This window comes from Salmo trutta, chromosome 24 (assembly GCF_901001165.1).
Source record: "Salmo trutta chromosome 24, fSalTru1.1, whole genome shotgun sequence".
Classification (NCBI taxonomy): Eukaryota; Metazoa; Chordata; class Actinopteri; order Salmoniformes; family Salmonidae; genus Salmo; species Salmo trutta.
In genome coordinates this window covers 48,189,028-48,196,650 of record NC_042980.1, presented here as the reverse complement: position 1 = coordinate 48,196,650, position 7,623 = coordinate 48,189,028, and positions in this window count along the sequence as shown.

The window sequence follows — 7,623 nt, the reverse complement described above, 5'->3', positions numbered from 1 at the left end:
ACAACAGATGTGCATTGTAGTACAGATTGAACTTGTATTCATAATATTACAATTATAATATTTATAGTGCATGTTTTTAACACCTGGATAATGAACTTTCAATAAAGCGTTTCACATTCTCTACTAGTTGAAATGAAGTTTCTCATTTGATTTAATGCTACACCTATCCTGTGTTTATCAGATCAATGCAGATGAAGGGCATTCGATATTGAGATGAACTGGTTTTACAGTATTTACATGATGCATAGGAAGTGTAGTGTACTGTTTTTAAAATTCTATTTCTGTATATATGAATTACAAATCAGCCTTTAACTAGTTAAATCCTGTTTCTAGTCTATTAGTTACAATGTGTAACCATTGATGTCCCAGGACCAAGATTGGTAAACCCTGTTGAAGTGTATAATTGTAATACATACATGCAGACACAGCGTCATTCAAAGACTGGAATTTGATACTCCTGGTATTGGATATGAATGAAAAATAATCTCAGACATTCATACCTGAACTGCACCTTTATTTGCAGTACACGATCAGTGAATATATTAAATGTACAGGCTACAATGTGGGGATCTCATGCATGGTAATAACTACATGTATATACGACTTGCATCCTTGGCACAACATGATATTATATTCTACTCAATCCATAGGCTTCATTAATGTCATTCAGACTGGTTTTGAAGTTGATACAACTGGCTATGATAGCTGAGGTTCATAGGTTCTGAACTAATATGTATAGCAAACGTTTGGGTCCATACACAGGTCGGCTAGATAGGTAGCTACACATCCATAGGCATACAGGTATTTTTATCCTCCACAGTAAGCTAGAACATAGCTAGTTACGTTATTTCATCTATCTGCATGGCATGGTAAATATCAGCAAGGCAAGCTTACAAAACGGTACATTAAATGTGCAGTAAATGCTTTAGCTAGCTAGATTCTTTACATCCACTGTTTCACAAGACAGTCTGGTTTGCTGGTTGTTTCAGGAGTCCATAAAACATTAAACAACCAGAATTACAATTTCATACCCATGTCACAACACCCATAAAGCTAGCCAGCTAGCTGGCTAATGTTAGCTAGTCAGCTAGCATACCAAATCTCGATTTTCGTAAATTAACGTTATGATAAACAAAAATAAGCATAATAGTTTGTCTCTACATTAACTAACATATTCCTGTAAACTATAACATTTTTTTTGCATGATTCGTTATTACGTTAAAATCACTTATATTTGCTTCCATCGTAGTATTTCTGTCAGCCATCTTTTGCTAAAGAAAGCCTTGGGTCGCAGAGCGTTAAATTCGTCATGGAAACCACTCCATGTATCTGTTTCACCGCCTCCCACGTCACCGTCGCTCCGCCCTCTCCGCTTCCCTTCCATTGAAATGAATGGGAAGCGGTGTTTCGCCGCGCCGCGCCGCATCCTGCGCTACAGAGACAAGCCATGGGCGACGCCCGTCCGCGTCTTTCTTTTCCCCCCAAAGCAGTTAAGACAAAAACTACGCCCCGTTTATTCAGAGGGGGAGTTCAACAACGCTTTGAGCGCTCTCCCAAGTCCGGAAATGAATATCCACGTAGTGCGAAATTTCAGTCACTGATTTAATAACATTTGCCCTTGTATTTTCAAGATTGAAAAATATAATAACATAATGTTGTGGACCGAGCTATCCATTAATAACCTCCCTTAACGCTCAAAGACAGATTCAATGGCTGTAGCATAGCGTATTCGACTGAATAATTAGATTATAAATATTTGAGAAATTATGAATAATAAGTATATGCTTTTTACCTGATAATAGACTGCTAATTAACAACTTCAAATACCAACTTCAAATACCAAGCTAGTAATGTTAAGTAGTCTAGGTTAACGTAGCTGACCTTCAATTGAGGGAAGTCAGCTGAGTTCTCTGAGACATTTTTACAACTCATTGAATCTCTGAAAATAAATACATGGTCAAATGTTACCAAACGTGATAATAATAATAATAGGCCTGCATTACAATAGGCAGCTAATTGTTAAATTACACTTTCGCTCCTATGTTTCGACCAGAAGCGGTGCCTCCGCTTGACAACGGTTCGCTCCAAAAGACTGGCCGCTTCGTGGGCGTAGAGGCGTGAACTTATTCAAGTAAATCGGTAAATACATTTAGAAAATATTTTTTCAAAAACGATGCGTTATTAGCTATCTATTAACTGTGTGTAGGCTAATGAGCTGATTGTTAGCTAGCTAGCTGCCTAACTTTACATACTACAGCTAAGTGAAATATCATCAGTTAATTAACTTTATTCTTTGTTTGTTATCTTGATGTAGGCCTATTTATCGTCGTAAATGAAATGCTCCAAATGCTGCATTTGTAGATAACAGCAATGGAAGAGGGTCAAATAATGTTTCGCTCCAGCTGTCAGAAAAAGGGAGTAAGTGTACAAGTTTGACAGGGCTATGGGATGACATTATCCAAATATTCTCCAGTTTTAGACCCTAGAGAAGAAAACTATGAAGACAGAGAGAGAGAGATTATGGTCAGGGCTGTCTAATTGTAATCAAGTGAAGTCTGTTTTTTTGTTGTTGTGATGTCTGTCCTCAGATGTGGAAAGCTGTGAAAAGCCTGTCTGCAGATGAAGAGGTCCCAGTAAATTTCCCAAGAGACTGCTGCCACACTCTTGTATGCCAAGGGGTTGTAAAGCAATAAATAAACTTCAGTTAGTGCTAAATACGGCTGCTAGAATCCTGACTAGAACCAAAAAATTTGATCATATTACTCCAGTGCTAGCCTCCCTACACTGGCTTCCTGTTAAGGCAAGGGCTGATTTCAAGGTTTTACTGCTAACCTACAAAGCATTACATGGGCTTGCTCCTACCTATCTTTCCGATTTGGTCCTGCCGTACATACCTACACGTACGCTACGGTCACAAGACGCAGGCCTTCTAATTGTCCCTAGGCAAACAGTTGGAGGCAGGGCTCTCTCCTATAGAGCTCCATTTTTATGGAATGGTCTGCCTATCCATGTGAGAGACACAGACTCGGTCTCAACCTTTAAGTCTTTATTGAAGACTCATCTCTTCAGTAGGTCCTATGATTAAGTATAGTCTGGCCCAGGAGTGTGAAGGTGAACGGAAAGGCTGGAGCAACGAACCGCCCTTGCTGTCTCTGCCTGGCCGGTTTCCTTCTCTCCACTGGGATTCTCTTCCTCTAACCCTATTACAGGGGCTGAGTCACTGGCTTACTGGTGCTCTTCCATGCCGTCCCTAGGAGGGTGCGTCACTTGAGTGGGTTGAGTCACTGACGTGGTCTTCCTGTCTGGGTTGGCGCCCCCCCTTGGGGTGTGCCGTGGCGGAGATCTTTGTGGGTTATACTCGGCATTGTCTCAGGATGGTAAGTTGGTGGTTGAAGGTATCCCTCTAGTGATGTGGGGGCTGTGCTTTGGCAAAGTGGGTGGGATTATATCCTGCCTGTTTGGCCCCGTTTGGGGTTATCATCGGATGGGGCCACAGTGTCTCCTGACCCCTCCTGTCTCAGCCTCCAGTATTTATGCTGCAGTATTTTATGTGTTGGGGGGCTAGGGTCAGTCTGTTATATCTGGAGTATTTCTCCTATCTTATCCGGTGTCCTGTGTGAATTTAAATATGCTCTCTCTAATTCTCTCTTTCTCTCTTTCTTTCTCTCTCTCAGAGGACCTGAGCCCTAGGACCATGCCTCAGGACTACCTGGCATGATGACTCCTTGTTGTCCCCAGTCCACCTGGCCGTGCTGCTGCTCCAGTTTCAACTGTTCTGCTATAGAACCCTGACCTGTTCACTGTGATTAGTATTATTTGACCATGTTGGTAATTTATGAACATTTGAACATCTTGGCCATGTTCTGTTATAATCTCCACCCGGCACAGCCAGAAGAGGACTGGCCACCCCTCATAGCATGGTTCCTCTCTAGGTTTTTTCCTAGGTTTTTGGCCTTTCTCAGGAGTTTTTCCTAGGGAGTTTTTCCTAGCCACCGTGTTTCTTTCACATGCATTGCTTGCTGTTTGGGGTTTTAGGCTGGGTTTCTGTACAGCACTTTGTGATATCAGCTGATGTAAGAAGGGCTATATAAATAAATGTGATTTGTATGTGTACGTATGTTAGCACATGTTGTATACAACAATACAGTTAAAAGTCACACACATAAAAGTGGGCTACTGTCATGATGGAGACTAGGCAGTGATTTATCCGGTTTAGTTATGTTTAATAACTCTTATATCAGACAATTAACATGCAGTCCACCGAGCTACTATCTGCTCAGTCCTCATTGGTTAGTCATATCCGGGTTATGACACGCATAACCAATCAATTAGGGAAATATCTATCAGAATACATCACTACATCTCCTCTTTTCTGAGAGAAATCAAAACTACCTAATACTAACATTCACCCTGTGTCCGTTTCAATACAAACTATTTGTATTTCAATAACACATATAATATTTTTTTTAGTAACATAAGTTATGTTTTTCTTTAACATCGACAATAGCCATAACCGTGTCCACTAGGACATGAGGGGTTAGACAGCCCTTTGTCCACAGCAACATGGCTTCCCCGTGGCTCAGTTGGTAGAGCATGGTGTTTGTAACACCAGCATGGTGGGTGCTAACACCAGGGTTGTGGGTTCAATTCCCACGGGGGGCCAGTACAAAAAAACAAAAAAATGCATGAAATGAAATGTATGCATTCACTACTGTAAGTCACTCTGGATAAGAGCGTCTGCTAAATGACTAAAATGAAATGAGAATTGGAAACAGTTTCTGTACCTCTTTTAATTTTTTCTCAAGTGTCTCTTTACCACAGTGGTAGTTTTAACCTATCGACCTCTGGGAGGTCATTCTCATCAGTTGTGGTGAGGCAGGCTGTCACGTCCTGATCAGTAAAAGGGGTCATTTGTCATTGTAGTATGGTCAGGGCGTGGCAGGGGGGTGTTGTTTTTTGGGTGTTTTGGGGGTTCGTTTATTTAGAGGGGATTTGTTCTAGTTTTCATTTTCTATGTTCGTTTTTTATGTGTGGCCGAGTATGGTTTCCAATCAGAGGCAGGTGTCTTTCGTTGTCTCTGATTGGAAGCCATACTTAGGCAGCCTGTTTTTTCCTGTGTTTTTGTGGGTGGTTGTTTTCTGTATAGCCTGTGTGCCTTATGGAACTGTTTGGTCGTCTGTTTATTTTGTTTTGAGTGTTCTCTTTAAAATAAAGAAGAAAGATGAGCACTATACCCGCTGGGCCTTGGTCTGTCCCTTACGACGCTTATGACACAGGCTGAGCCAGTGGTGCACTGAGTGAGGGGATGGGAGATGGCTGTCCTCACTGGTAGACTTGGGTAACTCTTTTGTTGCTCTGCTGTTGTCTCTCTGGAGTAGGTGACTCTGGAAAAGCCTGAAGGCGTCGCCTGTTTCCCCCGAGCGACGGTGCCGTGTTCAGTTTCCACTACGTAGGATCTCGGCTCTGGAGATTCGCTGATGTCGACTGTCGGTGTTTTCCCCCACCCTTTCTCTCTGTCCAGCTTGACTCTGACACTGTCCAGTATGGGGGTGCACTGAATGCCTCCTGTTATAGAACAACTGGTAAGCTTGTTTGGCTTTCTGGTCCTTTTGTTTAAACACTGTTGTGGCTGATACGTTTTGGTTGGAGTTTTCCCATCCAGCACGGGGACCGTTGTCCGGATCGGACGTCCGGTCATGAGTTGTGCTGGGCTTGTTCCTGTTACGCTGAAGGGCGTGGCTCGGTAGCACATCAGAACCATACGTGGGTCTGGTTGTTTAAGAATTTGCTTAGCTGTCTGTACAGCTCTCTCCACAGCTCTATTTGCATGCAGGGTAATGGGGACTGGAGGTGGTATGAGCCAAACCATACGTCTTGCTGAACTCCTTCAACTCAGTGCAGACAAACTGAGTAGCGTTATCGCTAACCAGCTCAGTAGGTGTCCCCCATTTTACAAACATACCTTTGAGGTGGGGGGGATGACCTGCTGGTTAGTGGCAGTGGGAAGGTGAGCGATTGCTATGACCCTAGAATGATAGTTCACCACTAGGAGGTATTTCGTGTCCTCTAGCGCACACAGCTCCACTGCGATCTTCTGACCCTTAGGAAAAAGGTGTCACGACAAGTAGTTCTCTCTTTTCAGTTGGTTTGTTCTCTGTACAGAACCTGCATGACATCACTTTCCTCGCGATGTGACCGCTGATGCCCGGGCCACCACACCGACATCTTGTCTCTTTCTCTGCACTTTTGTCTCTTTCCCCATGTGACCTTTTGTGTATCTGTTGTAGAATTTCTCTCTGTGAAGCTGGGATGACAATCTCGTCTTGATATAGCACAAGTCCGTCCCGCTCTAATAGATACGCTCTCGCTGTAGCGAGTAGGGTAGCAACGCCATTCTCTTAAACAAAGCCTGACAACATTATAACAATTATATATTCTGAATCAGGGAAAAAAAATTAAATTTAAAAAAAAAAAAAAATCCCATTCTGGATTTCAATCTTTGTTGAGAATTGACCTATATCGATTGGGCTAAATTGAAATGTTTCTTACAGAAGAAATATGAAAAGCATATGCATAAGCAATTGAAAGGGAACAGATTGGAGATTATGGGGGAAATTATTAGACCAAAGGTGAGGACACCAACAGTTCACAAGACTAAATCCAAATATTATACTGTTGATTTTATGTGCATTTTACATTTACAGTATTTATTCTGCATTTATAACTGTGAAGGGAGGCCTTCGTGTGGTGCCTGCCATCTCTGTCAGGAAGGGGGGGATGAGTTTTTCCCAGCCACCGTGTTTCTTTCACATGCATTGCTTGCTGTTTGGGGTTTTAGGCTGGGTTTCTGTACAGCACTTTGAGATTTCAGCTGATGTACGAAGGGCTATATAAATTGATTTGATTTGATGAGTATAACAGTCTGGATGTTTAATGTTATGTTTACCATTATCCTACTGGTCTGTAAATTTAATCAATATCATAATCCATATTTCATTTAACTTATGGTTATATATTTTTAACATTTCGTCCTGATCGCTTATTCTTAAGTAGTTGTATGAATGAGAGTTATTATTATCTAGTGTTATAAAGTGTTCTCTCTTTGTTCCCTCTCTCTCTTCCTGGATCCCTGTGTTCCCTCTCTCTCTTCCTGGATCCCTGTGTTCCCTCTCTCTCTTCCTGGATCCCTGTGTTCCCTCTCTCTCTTCCTGGATCCCTGTGTTCCCTCTCTCTCTTCCTGGATCCCTGTGTTCCCTCTCTCTCTTCCTGGATCCCTGTGTTCCCTCTCTCTCTTCCTGGATCCCTGTGTTCCCTCTCTCTCTTCCTGGATCCCTGTGTTCTCTCTCTCTCTCTTCCTGGATCCCTGTGTTCCCTCTCTCTCTTCCTGGATCCCTGTGTTCCCTCTCTCTCTTCCTGGATCCCTGTGTTCCCTCTCTCTCTTCCTGGATCCCTGTGTTCCCTCTCTCTCTCTTCCTGGATCCCTGTGTTCTCTCTCTCTCTCTTCCTGGATCCCTGTGTTCCCTCTCACTCTTCCTGGATCCCTGTGTTCCCTCTCACTCTTCCTGGATCCCTGTGTTCCCTCTCTCTCTCTTCCTGGATCCCTGTGTTCCCTCTCTCTCTCTT